The following is an 18541-nucleotide window of genomic DNA, read 5'->3' on the forward strand; positions in this document are numbered from 1 at the left end:
ATGTTTATCAAAATATTCTTCAGAAAATGTGTTTTATTCCCTAATCCTTATTATGTTTTTTTTTTCTACTCCTTTATAACCTGTTTTAACACAATATGGGCTGTTTTTATCAGTGTTTAATAACTTTAATTATTTGCATTTATTTTCTTATACTTGTCTTTTATTCTTGTTTATGTAAAGCACTTTGAATTCCCACTGTGTATGAAATGTGCTAAATAGCCTTGCCTTGCCTATTCTTACAGTAAGTTACCTAACAGCAAAATACCATTTTAATGTAAAAACAGCAAGTTGCGTTTTTCTTTTTTTTTTTTTTTACATTGCATCACGGGAAGACTTGCTCACTTGAGTTTGAGTGGTTGAGCAACAACAGTAAGGGCACTGTAATTTAACAGTTTTATACCATATTTTTTTCTGTGCGCACAAAACGACATTTTGGATTATCTACATGAGGTAAATTTGCAGCTCCAAATGTGACTAACTATCTTTAAAGTACCTGTTTTTTAAATCACATGTACACATCCAATTAACGCACTAGTGCAACATGACTGTGTGGATTTGAAAAGCAAGGTACACCCTAGCATGAGGACTTGGCAGTCCTCACATAACTTAAGAAATTTTGTTAATTTTTGTCCTGGATGGATATTTTACCTGAACTTTTAGTAAAAAGTTCAAAGATTGAACATTATAATTTGTGGTTACACAAACTGGTCTTCCCTGCATTTTATGATTGACTGATTTGAACTGTGTGTCTGTTTGCTACTCCATAGTAGGCTACTTACAAGAAAGAATATTTGGATATTTCAACAAGATAAGAAGCTCTATCTGTGATTATACTATATTTAAATTACCTATTAAATTTAAATATTACGTCATAAACAACCAATCGACACATAATCAAATAACCTGTTCATGTAATTACAGGATATGACTGTGTGAGAGGAGAAAGGGGTAACGTTAGCCTAATTAGCAAGCTAACAATAGCTGAAGGACTTGTCTTCACATCACAAGCAGGTAAGAATGTTAAACCTAGATTTTACTTAAACTTTGAGTGAAGATTGAACAGAATCCTTTTTTTTTTTTTTTTTTCATGTGGTTACACTTGTAACTTGCACATTCGGTGCATTTTATTACAAATATACATTATCATTTGCAACTCCAATGCTTCTAAAAACACCTTTTTTAGAATTGAGTGTGACCTTTGTCATTTTTGTCGTTATTCCGATTAGTTTATATAGCAGTTATGGTCAGATTGTATGCTCGGTAACGTTAACTTAAGTTGCAGTGATCAAGACACTTCCAAGTTTATGAAACTGTTGGGAGATTTTAATCTTTATGAGTAAAGTTAAGGAATAAAATTGCTGTGAACGTGCACATTGTTTGTTTGCAGTACAATAATATTATAATAGCGGCTTGACAAGATGTTTTGCAGTGTCAGTGTCAAGCATTTTATGCATATTTTATAGTGAAACTTGACATAATGGGTTGACTAAATAACTCTTGTTATAACATTATGTATTCTTGTCAGAATTGTGGAGAAACATGTGGTACTGTTGTGTCATATGTTAAAAAAAATGTTGATGAGAGTTTGTTTGTAAGGAATCTTGCTCTTTTCTATTTGAAATTGCAAGCAAAACTATTGCTTCCAGCCCCAGTCATCCAGACAGTGATTGAAGATAAATAATCAATACATGAAATCAATTAGTCCCATTTGCTTTTCAGACTTCAGCAAAAGTTATCTCACTTGATGTTCCAGAGGCAATGGTAACAATGGTACTTAATGATCTTAAAGCGGAAGACATTTTACTTCATGTAATAATCATATATTAAGATCAGATCAGCTTAGAAAAACATTTTTCAAGAAGAACTTTAGTTATGTTGAGCCACTACCCATATGTCTAGGACAGAATGAAGCAGGAAAAGAATGTTTCGTACAGTATGTTCCAGTAAGCAAACCATTGAAGCTGCGAGTCAGTCAGGGAACAGTACAGTGAAATGCACAGTCGTGTCCAAATGAAGGACATTTTAAAAGATGTGTAGGATGGTGAAAACATCACTGCAAATTTGCAACATGCAGATGAGTCCGCATTAGGCTTAGTCCTATACCAAGATGCTTTTGAGGTTGTGAACCCTTTAGGGTCTGGGGGGAAAAAAAGCATAAATACTTGCTAAGTATCTCACATTGGCAGATCTGTTTCCCCATAATAGGTCAACTACGTACCAAATGCAGTTGGTGTTTCTTTACAGGGAACAAGACTTTAAGTACTTTGGTCAAGAATTGGTCATGAGGTGCTTAGGACGTACTTAAACTATGCACAGTAGCCCTGAACCGGGGCGAAGCATGATTGCGCCCCCTCCCCTCTCCCCCGATGGCCCCCACTCACACTATGTTTTTAGCATCCGTACCCAAGCCCGTTTACGTCATTATAGTGCGTCATTGTAGTGCGACGTACTCAAAATAAACAGTAGGAGATGCGCTAAGCACAATGGAGTCCATTACTTTGTTAAGTTTGTGGGTAATTTTTTTAAGTCGTTTGCTCCTCAGTGGTGCACAGCCCTCTCACAACATAACGATGAGCCGGTCTATCATCTTTGTGGCTTGAAAACATTCACGAAATTGTACTGCTCGTATAAGGAAGTTTGCAAGGTGGCAGCTTAAATGCAGCGAAGACTTTGCAGCTTTGTTGAGCGACTACAGTTCCTGTACATCTATAAGGTGAGAAAAATTAGAAGCAATAAGAACAAAAGGAAGTGTATCATTTAATTTCAAACACAGTATGTTTTTTAATGATAACTGTAGCATAGTATGGCTAATAATGGTGTAATGCCTTAGACTATTAGGGATATGTTGTAGATAAAGTTTGATAACAATAGTAAAAAGCTGAGAATATTGCATATTGTACAATCAAGTGTCCAACACGTAACGTCACTTGTTTGTAACTTGTTTGTAACTGCATCTGTTATATACAGGTTATGTAATTATAAATTTGTTATTTAATTATAAACTGTAACACTTCGATCTACATTGTGATTAAATTGTTTAGCATTTACTTTGTAACAATATGTTGTAGTTTTAGTGGAAATGCAAAAGAAATCATCTTTTTAATCAGTGTTTATTTTTGTTATTCACAACTAAATGTACACAGTCATATAGAAAATAGAACAGCTGTACTTTAGGTATTTAATATTAAGTACATTAGTATTTTGTGTGCGTTGCCAGCACCTAAGCTTTTCACTCAACATAGCACACGTGCTGCTGGTGATGTGACAATAAAAGTGATTTGATTTGTCATAGTGGTTTGTTGTTTGTTTATTTCCACTTTAAAGAGCTTTAACGTTATTGTGTATGCAAAAACTATACAATTAATAATATTGTTTCCATTCTGCTGCAGGACTACATGGATTCGTCAGAGATCTAATGTGTGGTGGCAGCATGTTCTCACCAGTTGGATAGATTGTGAGTGGAAGGATAATTTCAGAATTGGAAGGGCTGCATTCTTACAGTTGTGCAACCGCCTGCAGCCACACATTCAAAGACAAACCACTACATTCAGGAAACCAGTGCCTGTGGAACAACGTGTGGCAATATGCATATGGAGATTGGCCACAAAGTTGAGTTCAGAACAATCTCCCATTTATTTGGTATTGGTCAGTCAACTGCAGTAAGCATTACAAACTTTGTTGCCTCAACAATTGTGAAAATTTTGCTTTCAATTTTCATCAGAACACCCTCTGAACAGGAATTTGAAAGCATAATTCAGGGTTTCAGAAACAAGTGGGGGATCCCACAATGTGGAGGAGCCATTGATGGCACTCATATTGGGATTTTAGCTCCACCAGTCAGCCCTGCAGACTACTATAACCGGAAAGATTTCTATTCTGTTATTCTACAAGGTGTGGTTGATCATAGACTTATGTTCTGGGACATTAATGTGGGATGGCCAGGCAAGGTACATGATGCAAGGGTTTTTGCTAATTCATCCTTGTTTGATAGGGGTCAGGGTAATTCCCTATTCCCTCCTAACATAGAGAGGTTTGGGGATGTGGATGTGCCTCTTATGCTTTTAGGGGATGATGCATATCCGTTGCTGCCATGGTTGATGAAACCATACCCTGAAAACCAACTGACAACCCCTGCACAAACTACCTTCAACAACCGCCTCAGCAAGGCACAGATGACTGTGAAAAGGGCATTTGGACTCTTGAAAGGAAGGTGGAGATGCTTGATGAAGAGGTGTGATTGTCACATAGACAACATTAACACTATTATCAGTGCCTGTTGCGTGCTTTACAATTATTGTCAATTGTATGGTGAGGACTGTGATGAGATTGCTATGAAAGACGTAAATGTGAACGGTGATTGGAATTCTTGCCATTCAGCCACCAGGTCAAATGCCACTAGAGATGCACTGTGCTCATATTTCTCTAATCTGTAAGGACAGATTTTGCGGAACAATGGTTTTTATGGCATACTTTGTGTAATGTTGCATAGTTATTTACCCTGTTAGTACTGGTATACTATTTCTGTGATTGTTGTCAATAAAGACATATTGCTTATTTTCAGAACTGCTCTAATTATTTATCAACACACAAAACATTAAATAATATCCAAAAATGTTATTTATAATAAAAGAAGCACATTCTGCAGTACTAACAGTACTTTACAGTAGATGACCGTGTGCAGTAATGGGACATAAAAGAAAATCAAAAAGAAAGTAAATCAAATATAGAGTTTGTTGAATACTGAGGTATAACAATAAAGTGCAGTTTTTAGAGATATACATTGTGGTTGAAATAACTATCAAAAAATATATAAAAAATGTATATAAACATATATAAATATAATATATATATATAAATATATAAGTACAACAACTCTTATATACAGAAAAGAAAAACAACATAAACAAACTATTATAAACTATAAACTATTATATAAAGAAAAAAACAATATAAAAAAACAAAATTAAGAAAGCAAATCAAAACTAAGTTTTTTTGGCGGCATACATTGTCTTTAAAGAAAGGTTACCAAGTGTTTATTTAAAACACACACACACACACACACACACACACACACACACACATACACACACACACACACACACACACACACATATATATATATATATATATATATATATATATATATATATATATATATATATATATATATAAACTTTAAAAAAAATGTAAAACTATTATCCTAAGTAAAAGAAAACAATACTGTAAATACAAAAACAAGTTTTTTAAAGCTTCCAAAAAACTTTTGACATGTTATCACATTCAGAGTACTGTGATAACTTGGCGTGCTGTTGATACTGGGGATGAGTCACATTTTCAAGTTCTGGGTAGGGTGATGATGACTGGGTAGGGTGAGGGTATGGCCGCTGTGGAGAAGTTGCAGGAGGAGGTGTAGGAACATGGCCACGAAAATAAGAATGATGATGAGAGTTTGTAGGCACCATGGCATCAAAGAGTCTGTTAATTGTTTGCATAAACATCATTGTGGTTTCTTGATGCTGCTGCAGTATACGCTCCTCCACATTAGCTTGAGCCTTCATCCGATTATCCAGCATTTTTCTTTCCTGCTGTTAACGCAGTTGTTCCCCCTCCATAAATTCGTCGTGCTGCCATTTCTGCAGGTTTTAAAGGCAGCCATCGTGTCGTTTGCCTCCACCTTTCTCTTCCTCTTCCTTTGTTCCCTGGAAGGTGTTGTTTCTAGTGTCTCAACACTACTGTTTGAGGTGCCAGGTGAGTTCGAACTGGGGCACATAACTGTCGAATTACAAGAAAAGAAAACACAAACATAAACATTTTAATGATGCACAGTAAACAAACATGCACTATGATCATTTACTTTTTTCCATTTGTAGTAAAACATGTTTGCTATCACACTATCGCACTTTTAAGTACTGTGTCCGTAGTTTTTTTATTTTGTCCCGGCATTGTTCGGTGGTTCTTTGTCTCGGCCGTAACCACGGCCGAGAAGATGATCCTTAATTTTCCGAAATATTTCGGAGTTCTTGTGAGTTTTGTCCAGCTGCTCTTGAATGCTCTCGCCACCCCAAACATCCAACAAACACTGCACCTCTTCAGTTGACCAAAAGGATCCTTTCCACGCCATGGTTGTTTTTGGAATAGTCACAGAAAATGCATCACTCGTCCTTTTCCAGTTGCTTTGAGAGTTTGAAGCGTTGCAGAAAGTGACGTAACATGACTTTTTCCTGTTTTGAAGCGTCGCAGCAAATGACGTAGCGTCTTTAGTTTCGGGCTCTGGCTCCACTCTCACTACAAGTGTACCGTGCCAAAGCCCAAGTGAACCGCGCTCAGGCCCACCTCTTCCAACCGGGCCAGGGCCGGCCAAGTGAACCGTGCTTGAGCCCGATTCAGCGCACTCATACTTCTCAAACGATCCGGGAAACGGGCCTGGGCACGGTACGGATGGCATAGTGTGAGTAGGCCCTTAGTCAAAGTCCTTAAAGACCTTGAGAGTACAGGTGTAAATTTTCCAGATGGACTGAATGTAAAAGCAATCTTGCTGGCAATAGCTGGTGACAATTTAGGCTCACATAATATATGTGGTTTTCTGCAGAATTTTAGTGGAAGCACATACTTTTGCAGATATTGTGAAATTGACAAATTTGCATTTCAGGAAGATCCACTTCCCAGGGCCACATTTCGCACAGTGCAGTCTTACAAAGACCACATTAAGAGCCTTGATGTGGGATTGATCCAGAGTCGATGTATCAAGTTTGATTCATTATTTAATGAGCTTTCCTTCTATCATGTATGCCAGACAGCCATTCTATCATGTATTGCCCCCTTGCCTTGAACATGATTTGTTTGGGGGTGTTGTGTCGTATGATCTTCTTTTATGTATTAAACATCTTGTAAAGGATGACAGACAATTTACTTACCAGGAATTAAATCAAAGGATCAGTCAGTTCAGTCAAATTTCTAGGTAATGACAACAGTGACAGACCTTGTAAGATTAACCCAGGAAGTGAGAAGCTAGCTGGACATGCTGTCCAGAACTGGTGTTTTTTTGAGGATGCTACCAATGTTGATTGGTCTCAAAATTGAATCACTGGGTAAGAATGAAGTTTGGCAACTCATTTTAGTATTAAGGGAAATGGTTGCACTTGTTTGTGCACCAGCCATTTCCAGTGGCCAGGAAGGCTATTTGAGAGTTGTGATTGAGTAGGGTTGGGTATCGTTTGGGTTTTTTTCGATACCAGTGCCCAATCGATACTTTTAAAATGATACCAATGCCAAAACAGTGCCTGAATCTTTTTAGCCACAAAATGATGGTGGATGACTCTACAAAAATATTTTATTGACAAAATATTTTTAAAAATAATTTTGATAGAACAATATAATTACAGTTTAAAGTAAACAAAAATTGATATTGTATTACATTAATACATTTCCTTTTATCATTTGTTGGTTAGCATGAATTTAAGATTTGCATTATGAAATTACATTAGCTTACTATTAACCTGTGGGGGGCAGGCAGGGGCCACATACTTTTAGGAGCACATTTTAACATATATATCACAAAATACTTAACATTATTGGAAGTGATTTGTTTTCATCCATCACAAACTTCATGAACAAGATAATTAAATAACTTAAATTCAAAATAATCTTCCTTGTTTATTTATTTGACAAGTAACCTTATACTGGTGTAGGAGAACATATTTCTAACATTCAAGTACATCAAGGCACATTGCTGCACCTGTAAACTTTACCAGGCCTACAGTTGAAGTCAATTTATTTTGCCCTCCCATTCATTCACAATAATGTTTCAGAAAATTTTGACCCTATTTCCTAAAAAATAATTATTCTGGAGTCATAATAAGTCCTATTTCTTTTTGTTTGTTTTGTGCATTGATAATGACCAAAACACATTGAATGACAGTAAAAAGTAGCAAATTACCCAATAAATGCGTTAATAATATCAACTGATTTATTTATAGTCAATCAAATGAACTTAAATGATTAAAAACTGCTTTAAGACTTGCTATTTATGGGAGTTGTAGTCCATAGCGAAGTGTATTGTGGGTAGTGTAGTCTGACACGCATGCTGGATGATGTGAGCTCGCTGTGTGCTGTGCAGCTGAAGCTGAGAAAGAAAGTTTTACTCGGCTTTGTTTTATGTTTTTTTTTTTTTTTAAGTTATTCCACCCGAGAGCTGTTCATTACTAGATAGAATAGACATAGAGATAGAAATAGAGATAGATTGATCTTTGCACTTGCTACTCATGCACTGCTTTTGCTTGCGGTGTGAAACAGGTGTAACGTCCTTGCCGCAGCACTGAATTTAGGCACCGAAATTCATAGCTGATTTAATACCGGTACAAAGCGGTTACCTAGGTACTGGTGCTATAATGGCACTGGGTTTCGGTACCCAACCCTATTGATGAGTATCTGAATTGTAGGAAACAACTTTTTCCTACACAGTGTCTGAGACCTAAACATCCCTATCTTAGCCACTACCCAGAGCTAACTGTTTATTTTGGACCACTCATACGCTTATGGACATTACACTTTGAGAGCAAGCATAGGTATTTTAAACAGTGTGCAAGATTACTACACAACTTTAAAAATATGTGCTCAACTCTTGCAGAAAGACATCAGCTTTGCAGGCATTTTATGCAGGCATTTCTTGGTGCTGGTGAGCTGTTTCCTCCTGCTATTACTGCTGAAAAGGTAACAGTTTGTGGTGAGTGATTACAATGATCCCATTAGGGAGTCTGTATCTGAATTTGATTTTCAGCATAAAAATACATATGTTTCACACGAGGGTACTGTGAAATGAACAACATACCAAAAACAAGTTTGTTGTCATTCAAGAAATTGATGAGGAGCTTATTGTGGGCAGGATTGTGATGACAGTCATACACAACAGTTCTGTGTATTTTATCGAAGAACTTTTCCAGACTAACAGATTCCATAATATGGGTATTCACATTTTGACAACAATGGATGGATCCTACCTGTGTGTTAATCAGAAAAGTCTTCTTGATTATTATCCTTTGTCAAAATACACAGTAGTGAATATGTCTGTAATCGTTCTTCATCATTCTGTTGTCTCAGTTTAGAGCAATGTCCTCCATAAGAGAAGAACTAAAAGTCATCATCCACAAGATCATACCTTCTAATGATGTTTCCTTTTTAGTCAGTTCATTAGTAAATTAAACAATGCAAATAGTTTTAGATGTAAGTAGCTTTATTGAAATATATTTTACTCGTATGTGACAAATTTGTATTATAAATGTAAATGAGTCAGTGGGTAGAATTCAATACATTATCCTTTTTATATATTAAGTTGTGTTTTAACTGTCACTTCAATATTTTTGTGATGTATATAGACGGAAACTGTTACTTTGGATTTTAGCATCATGCAGCACACTCCATCATCAGCTGGGAGCTCCTCACCACTTCCATGCTCTTCTAATATGTTTACTGATGGAGAATCAAGTTGTCTAGAAGACAGTACACCATCTACATCCCATGCTACGAAATCATGGCCAGATACCTTCCAGGTGCCATGGCAGCTTATGCCTGGTGATATTCAGAAAGCTATTTCCTCTAAAAGGCGGCCTTCACCACAAGCAAGACGATAGATGGTTAGGGTGCTTGCAGATAAAATATGAAAATATGAGCCAACTCCAACACGCACACAACTATTTGTCTTACTATTTGTAAAGAGACAGTTCACAAATATCCTCAAAGCTGTGCAGATTAGCTTAATGATGGCCGAATTGTTGGTAAAGGTAATAGCTCACATTTGATCCAGATCAAGACGAGAATAGAAAATGTCAGTCGAACCACCAGTTTCAGACAACACAGGTCATCAAGCAGCAGCATTAAAAGAGGACGCACTGACAAATATGGTTGTGCGCGATTTCGCCCGGTCTTCCTTTAGAGGAAACAGATGCCTCTGTTGAAAATAAATGCCAGAAGCTGGAGAATATGTATCTTCGAAAAGGAGCAAAAAAGAATAGAGAAGGCTAAAGTAAACCAACTGATGGAGAGAACGTACCGCCTTCAACGAACCAAAATAAAAAATGTGTCGGCCCTTACTGTTGCAGAGTTAATTGAAAAATGGCCATACCTTTTTTTTTCAGAAAGGCCAGCTCACACATTTTCAGCTACTTACTGACATCAGTGTCCTACATGCATTTGAACTTTCAATGCAAGAATATGGAACAAACATTTTTGAGTTTTTTTTTAAAAGCAAGCCTACAAACTCTGAAGTATCTTACCTTGTTGTGCAACTCCTTATAGCTCACTTTGTTGAAAAAAAGGAAGGACTTATTCTTCATGAAAATCTAAGTTTGTTTTAAGTTTATTCTTTGAAGGAATGGTACAGCCATAAAGTTGTCTTCTTATTTACTCATTCCTGTGCTGTCTCTAATTTGAGTGCCATTAATTTATTCCTAAGTCTCCAGAGATGTAATGTTACGAAGCAATTTGAATGGTTCTTGTTGAAGACAGACCAATTGTGCATCTACAAATTTCAACTAAAATTCTTCCTCAGCAGATATATATATATATATATATATATATATATATATATATATATATATATATATATATATATATATATATATTGATGTATATAAAAATTGATATATGCTGTAAACTGTTATCTTTAGCTGTTTTAAACCCCAAAACATCAGAATCTAATCAAAGGCTAAGCCACTTGACTCCTATAAATTCCATTTATCCTTCATAAATATATATTTTTGTGTTTAATTAGGTAAACTAGGCAGGATAGGGTAATTAGACAAGTCACTATAAAGTGATGGTTTGTTCTGTAGACTATCGAAACAATATATAGCTTGAAGGGGCTAATAATTTTGTCCCAAAAATTATTATTATTATTATTTTTATTTTATTTTATTTATTTATTTTTTTTTTATGTAAAGCTGCTTTTATTCTAACCAAAATAAAACAAATAAGATTTTTATCCGGAAGAAAAAATATTATCAGACATAATGTTAACATTTCCTTACTCTTTTAATCATAATTTGGGAAATATAAAAAAATAATAATATTAATTCAAAACAGGTGTATAATGTGTATCATTCAGTATCATTATGTTAATTAAAAAAAAAAAAACGCTAGGGCACTGTATTTTACAGTTTGATGCTGGCTACAACAGTTTTTTTTTTTTTTTTTTTTTTTTTTTACAAGGAATTGTTTAACAGTGTACATGAATAGACCTAACATTGGTTGTGTGGCATGAAAAAGAAGATCATTTCAGGAACATCTCAGAATGTTTTATTCATATAATGAAAGGCAACATAAGCCTGTCAGTGCACTCAGTGAACTCATGGATCAGGTCAGTTTGCAGTGCATAACAAGAAACTGCTAATTAGGGGAGAGTTATGTTTATGTTGGCTATTTAGAGCTCGGCCGGGGAAAAAAAATAAATAAGTAAATCAAAAGGTATTTTACAGCAGGTGGTCCTTAACCCCGTTGTACCCTATAATACAGGTGTCTTGTGTATCTAATAATCTAAACATGTGCTAGTGCTTTCACAATGAGACATTGCCTAGTAACAAGGGAAATATTTATGTTTGCTTTCATTTATTCTCCTGTGGATGAGGTCATGCAGTTTATCTGACCTAGCAAAACAGTCTAAACCATAAAGACATTTCGTGTGTGCTTAATTGAGGTTATTTAATTGGTACATCAGTCCACCCTGCTCAGGGTAAACAACATGTTTTTGAGGACTAGGAGACACATATATGAAATGTTGTTTTACATTTTTAAGTTTTAAATTTGCTCTGAGATCATTTAGCAAAAATGCAAAGTGTGATTTAGATTAATGAAATGTGTGCACATCACTCTTCTGTGACATTTATAAATAGCAAATGATATAAGTACGTAAGCACGGCCGAAATAATATTATTACCATATAAAAGAGCACACAACAATTTCTGAATGTCTGAATGTTTGAGAATGATAAATGTTACACCCTTTAATTTTGTAATAGCATCTAGGGTTTAATGAAAGGATGAAATTAAAAGATCAGTTTGTAATTTTTGCAACCTCTTCACAATGGAAAAGTAGTAAGGTAAAATTAAATACAGGTATAGGTGATCTGTTATATTTATCTTGTGTCACCATTAAACTAATGTTGACAAAGCAAACAAAAAATAATTGTATTTACAAAACATGCAACAATAGTATGAATGACAGAAGGCAATTGTTTGCGGATGCAGAAATAATCAAAATCTGAGGAAGGATAGAAAACATGTAAAAATATATATATATACATTACCAGGATGATGAAGATGAAACCAGAGTGGACAGCCAAGAAAACTCTCAAATGGTTTCAGAAAAAGAAAATCAAGTTGTAGAATGGCCAGCCAATCACCTTACTTGAACCCAATGGAAAATAAAAAATAAAGCTCAGATTTGATAGACGAGATACACTCTGTTAAAGTATGTGAACATGTTATATTAAGTATTAAATACATTTCAGTATTTCAGTACTTTCTCCTTTTGTCATTTCATTGTTAATACACTAAACAATTTTTTAGATTTTTATTTTTATTTATTTTTGAATTTTTGTATTTGTATTGTTTGCGGTTTTTTACCAACATTTGGTTCAATTCCATGTCAAAAGCTCCTTTAAAATATTTTCCTAGAAAAAAATAAAAAATAAATGATGCATTGAATAATATTTTCCCTCCACTATGTATGTTTGTATGTATGCATTTACGTATGTTTGTATGTATGCATGTTCATATAATTTGCCAAATAAGGGACAAAAGAACACTTTTTGTGCAGATTTTTTGGAAAGAAAGACTTCCAGTTGTAAGGAATGTAATCACATCTGTTCTAGGGCAGAAAGTGACTGATAAGAGACACCTGCGTTAGACTCTGTTGAAACTACATTAAAGAGTCTCTCACTCCTGATCCAGGATCATTACATCACATCTCACTCATACATGAACTTCAAAGAAGCAGACCATGTGATGACTGCTATCTTACAGCTCTTAGCCATACAAAACCACATATTAGAGAAGTCCTGTTTTTTTTCTCTTAAAAACATAATATAGCAGCATTAATAAAATATAAAAAAATAAAATAATAACAATTATTTCATTTTAACTGCATATATAATGCTAGAAGTCTTCGTTTAGCACTGTTTATACTGTGTGGTATATTTTATACAGTACGTACAGTATGATGCACAAAAAATTATAATGTTACATATACAAGACTAATAATACAAGACTAATAATAATAATAACAATTATATATATATATATATATATATATATATATATATATATATATATATATATATATATATATATATATATATAAAACATATTTTCATAAAATATCAGTGGGCACAAAGTAATATATATATATATATATATATATATATATATATATATATATATATATATATTGTACTTTGTGCACACTGATATTTTATGAAAATATGTTATATGGGGTTATCCATGTATAATGGAGTCTTGAATTTATAGACACTTTAATGTTTGTTTATTTATATATTTGTTCATTTATTTATTCGTTTGTACTGTAATAGTTAGTTAAATTAATAATTAAATTATTAATATATAACATTTTAAGAAAGTTCTGCTTTAGTTTAAATAATAATTATTTTAGAATTTTTTTTCTTCAGTTTTATTTATTTAAGTTTATTTTTTAAAGTTAAATTAAATATAAATCATTTGATACAGTTTTTATTTTTCAGTTTTATTTATTCATTAAATAATAAATTAATTATTATAAATAGTTTATTTAGTAAAGTTAACTCAATTATAAATTATTTAATTAAGTTTTTCTTCTTCAGTTTTAATCATAAATTATTTAACAGTTTTTATTTTTCAGTTTTATTTATTAAATAACAAATGAATTAGTATAAATAAAGTTTATTTAGTGAAGTTAATTCAATTATAAATTATTTATTAAAGTTCTTCTTCATTCTTATTTATTTAATAAAGTTAATTCAATTATAAATTATTTAATGAAGTTCTTCAGTTTTATTATTTATTTGTTTATTTAGTTAATTAAGTTTATTTAATAAAGTTAATTTAATTATAAATATATTAATAAAGTTTTTCTTTTTCAGTTTTATTTATACATTATTTAATAAATAATTAAAAAACAGAAGAAGAAAAACTTAAAATAAAAATAAATATTCTACTATATGTTATACATTATTCATTAAAGTTTTTTTCTTCTTCAGTTTAAGTAATATAATTAAATTTTTATTTTTATTCTTCGCTTAAACTAATTAATTTGCTTATTTAATAAATAAGCAAATAAAAAAATAAATAAAACTGAAGAAAAACTTTATAACTTATATATTTCCCCATCTGAATTTTTAGCTCACAAGCAAAACATTTTTTTTTTTTTTTTTATTTTCATAAAACGTTTTGTTTAACTCTTCACTGAAATAGTCTTACATAGGAATAAAAAAAAAAAACTCCATTACAATGAGAAGAAAGAAGAAGATGAATGATATTTGAAGCTCAGAAGAGCAGAAAAACCTCTCTGCAGAGCCTCAGGAAGCCAACGGTTCCAGATTCCCCACTGATGGGTGTGATGTGGACAGACAGTGATGAAGAGGATGGGGTTTTGTTCAGATGAAGGGCAGAAGGTTTTGTCAAGCTGCGCTGGACTCTAGAGTTTGGCTCCTGTGTTGGAGCTGGAGAAGATGAATGATCGTCTCCACCGTGGGTCTCCGTTTCTCTCCTAATGATCCCCAGCTGTATCCGCACACACACACACACACTCACAGTTGACAAATCGTGATATGATCAGAAAAAAAGCCTGGCAGGGATTTAACCCTTTTTGTCTTACTGTGACCTCTCGAGCTGTGCAGTGAAATCAGGAGAAACAGTTTTAAGAATAGACAGAGATTGATTCCTCACTTTCACACACCTCCAGACTGTAGAGATTTTTCCCAGGAGATTGTTTAGAGGCGGTCTGAGCTACTCGTAAATATACAGTAAGAAAGGGAAAATATGTGCTTTCCTTTTTTTTTTTGACTCAACCACTTTTAAGGCATTCATTTTCGCCATTTGTGTAATTGTTATTTTGCTACAGTATGTACTGTAGTAACTAAAAAATACAGTAAAAACTATTTGTAGAGTGGAAATAAACTCATTTACATTAAAGGGCACATAGGTTACCCCTTTTTTCATATTTATTATAAGTCTTTTGTGTCCCCAGAATGTATTTGTAAAGTTTCAGCTCAAAACACCCATCAGAGTATGTATTATAGCTGTTTGAAATGTCTGGGAAAAGGTTGTTGCTGTTTTTTTGCAGTGGGCCTTTAGGGCGAGTCATCCCGGCTCACCGTTCCCACGTGCCTGTCAGCAACATGCGTTAATCACCGCCCTCGGCTGCCTCAGGAAGCAGATCTCATTTAACGTTTGTGAATAAATACTACAGTAAGAACTTTACCAATCATTATTTGATGCATTTTTTGTGGAGTTGCAACAATGAGTTCACGCACACACAGCGCATACACGCAGACACACACACACATAGCACAGACACGTAGCGCAGACACACATGCAAATATACATAGCGTAGACACACACACACACACATAATACAGACACGTAGCACAAACATACACACATACATACATAGCGTAGACATGCAGACACACACATACATAGTGCAGACACAAACACACAGAGTAAGAGAGACACGTGCAGTGCTGATGAAGTGAATCTGATGTGAATTGCTGTACTTCTTTACACACCTGCACACATTTTAAAACATGTTAAACTCGTAAAACTCACTCTTGATCATGTCTGATGATGATTGATGATCCTCATTAGACCAGGCAACATTTTTCCAGTCATCTATTGTCCAATTTTGGTGAGCCTAAGCGAATTGTAGCCTCATTTTTCTGTTCTTAGCTGAAAGGAGTGGCACCCAGTGTGGTCTTCTGCTGCTGTACTCCATCCGCCTCAGTTGTAATGAGTGGTTATTTGAGTAACTGCTGCCTTTTTTATCAGCTTCAACCAGCGTCAACAAGGTATTTGCGCCCACAGAACTGCCGCTCACTGGATATTTTCTCTTTTTCGGACCATTCTCTGTAAACCCCGATCAGCAGTTTCTGAAATACTCAGACCAGCCTGTCTAGCATCAACAACCATGCTACGTTCAAAGTCACTTAAATGCCCTTTCTTTCCCATTCTTATGCTCGATTTGAACTGCAGCAGATCGTCTTGACTATGTCTAGCATGCCTGAATTCATTGTGTTGCTGCCATGTGCCGTTTTATCTATCTATCTATCTATCTATCTATCTATCTATCTATCTATCTATCTATCTATCTGTCTGTCTGTCTGTCTGTCTGTCTGTCTGTCCGTCCGTCCGTCCGTCCGTCCGTCCGTCCGTCAGTCCGTCAGTCCGTCTTTCTACTGTGTCTACCAATCCAACCCATCCATAATACATGCCTATTTATTTGATTATTTATTTATTATATTTGATTATGTATGTATGTATGTGTGTATATAATAACAAGTGCAATAAAAACCATTTACAGTAAAAGCAGTACCATGTCTTTTCTAACATTTTATTAAAGTACAAAAAAAGAAGAGTTCTGAGTATTATTTTTACTTCAAATGGCCATAATTGACTATTCATGAACAAATTATCTCTGCATATGCTACATTTTTTCATAAATGACAGACATTTGTTATTAATTTAAAATGATAAAAATACATATTATACGTCTTCTTCAGTTTTTAACTATGAACATTTTTATTTATTTATTTATTAAATAAAATTATTTATTAACATTACAAATAAGCATAATGTTGAAATAGAATTAATTTACAGTAAATGTAGAAACCTGACCTTTTTTGCATTTTATTAAAAGTACAAAAAAAATTGAGTATTATTTGACCTCGAATGACCATAATTGACTTAATTATGAACATTTTATCTCAGCATATGCTACTTTTTTTTTTATAAATGACAGACATTTGTTGTTAATTGACACTTTTGAAGAAGAAGAAGAAGAAGAAGAAGAAGAAAAACGTATATTTAATATTAAATTTAAAATACAACCATTTCCCAGTGATGGGTTGCAGCTGGAAGGGCATCCGCTGGGTAAAACAGATGCTGGATAAGTTGGTGGTTCATTCCACAGTGGCGACCCCAGATTAATGAAGGGACTAAGCCTAAAAAGAAAATGAATAAATTAAAACACAGCCATTGTCCCTTAGAGTTACTTCTCGCTCTAAGTGACAATGGCTGTATTTTAAAGTTTATTAGTACCTTGTTGGAGCCAACCACTCTGGAGGCAGTGTTTGGGCATAAAGGCACCTCCTGAGACAACAAGTGAAGAAGAATTTGAATTTGGACATGCCTTAAATTCTGTCTATAAAGCCAATATTTTGGTTTTAAGGCAAGCTTCCAAGGTGCGAAGTCTGATGGTTAGAACATTGCATGTATATGTCCTGTATTAGATTATGTGTAAATAATTTAGGATGCAGTGACAGACAGCACAATTGTATGGCCTGGCAAGTTTCAAAGCAATGACAGGAAATTTTGCAACAGACATTGCTTTTATTACTTTCAAAGCTTCTCTCTTTCTCTTTCACCCATGTGTCAACTATAAAGCCTAGTTCGCTATAATTTATCATCTCTGATGACTCTGCCATGCAAGCCATGTCATATTGTGCTTGCTGTTCAGTTTGTCCTCCTGACTGGTTAACTTCAGATCCAACAGATCAGTTCATTCAACTGTACACGCCTCACAAATCCAAGCAGACAGCTCTCAAAATTCTATGACATGTTAAACAATAATTGGGAGCTTATGAGCCACTTGACTTTGCTCATAAGTTCCTTTCACATGGTGCGAGTTATAACTATATGAGCATCAGAGATGTGAAGCAAAACTGAAGCCACTGTGCCACCATTTTAAAATTCCAAGTATAGCTACTTTAATGAGAAAACACTGCCTGATGTGTCAGAGTCATTATTGTACCAGAATTTATTTTTAAGGCTTGATTGTGTTTATAATATGCAAAGCAATGTGTGCTCATGCTTAATTTGTAAAATAATTTGTTATTTTTTTCATATATCTTACTTTAACTACATACTGCTACACAGCTAACATGAAAATGACTATCATATTTTGTTGTTCCTCGGAAAGCCTACCCTTAAAAGGCTCTGATATGTCAGCTAACATAATGTGCTGTGATTCGCAGATAGGCTCATTGTTACCAGGAGGCATCACGCCTCTACTAGCTACATCGGTTGAGTAAATACTGTCAGTCAGTGTAAGTGTTAACTATATCAGTTTGAGCCTGAATCAAACAGAAAATGTTTTTTATATTTTATATATATATATATATATATATATATATATATATATATATATATATAAATTATATATATATATATATATATATATATATATATATATATATATATATATATATATATATATATATATATTGTTTTTTTTTTTTTATTGAGAATTTGGTTGATTTGCAGTCAGATTACTTTTTCAA

General features: G+C 33.9%; 1 long non-coding RNA gene and 2 pseudogenes across 2 annotated transcripts in view; all 3 read left to right on the forward strand.

Moving 5' to 3' along the window:
- The first annotated feature begins 677 nt into the window (after positions 1 to 677).
- LOC141379540 (uncharacterized) overlaps positions 678 to 18541 on the forward strand; it is a 46413-nt gene continuing 28549 nt past the window's right edge. Inside the window, exons 1-3 of one of the 2 annotated variants that reach the window (XR_015518201.1) lie at positions 678 to 824; positions 922 to 1011; positions 3390 to 4563. This is a non-coding gene — a long non-coding RNA (uncharacterized LOC141379540). Of the gene's footprint in view, positions 825 to 921; positions 1012 to 3389; positions 4564 to 18541 lie in introns of those variants that run through there. The other variant, XR_015518202.1, reaches the window with a different exon arrangement.
- Positions 1511 to 2305, forward strand: LOC147832136 (uncharacterized; annotated as a pseudogene).
- LOC147832137 (uncharacterized) lies at positions 9359 to 10349 on the forward strand (annotated as a pseudogene).

This window comes from Danio rerio, chromosome 20 (genome assembly GCF_052040795.2).
Source record: "Danio rerio strain M-AB ecotype USA chromosome 20, GRCz13ab, whole genome shotgun sequence".
NCBI lineage: Eukaryota > Metazoa > Chordata > Actinopteri > Cypriniformes > Danionidae > Danio > Danio rerio.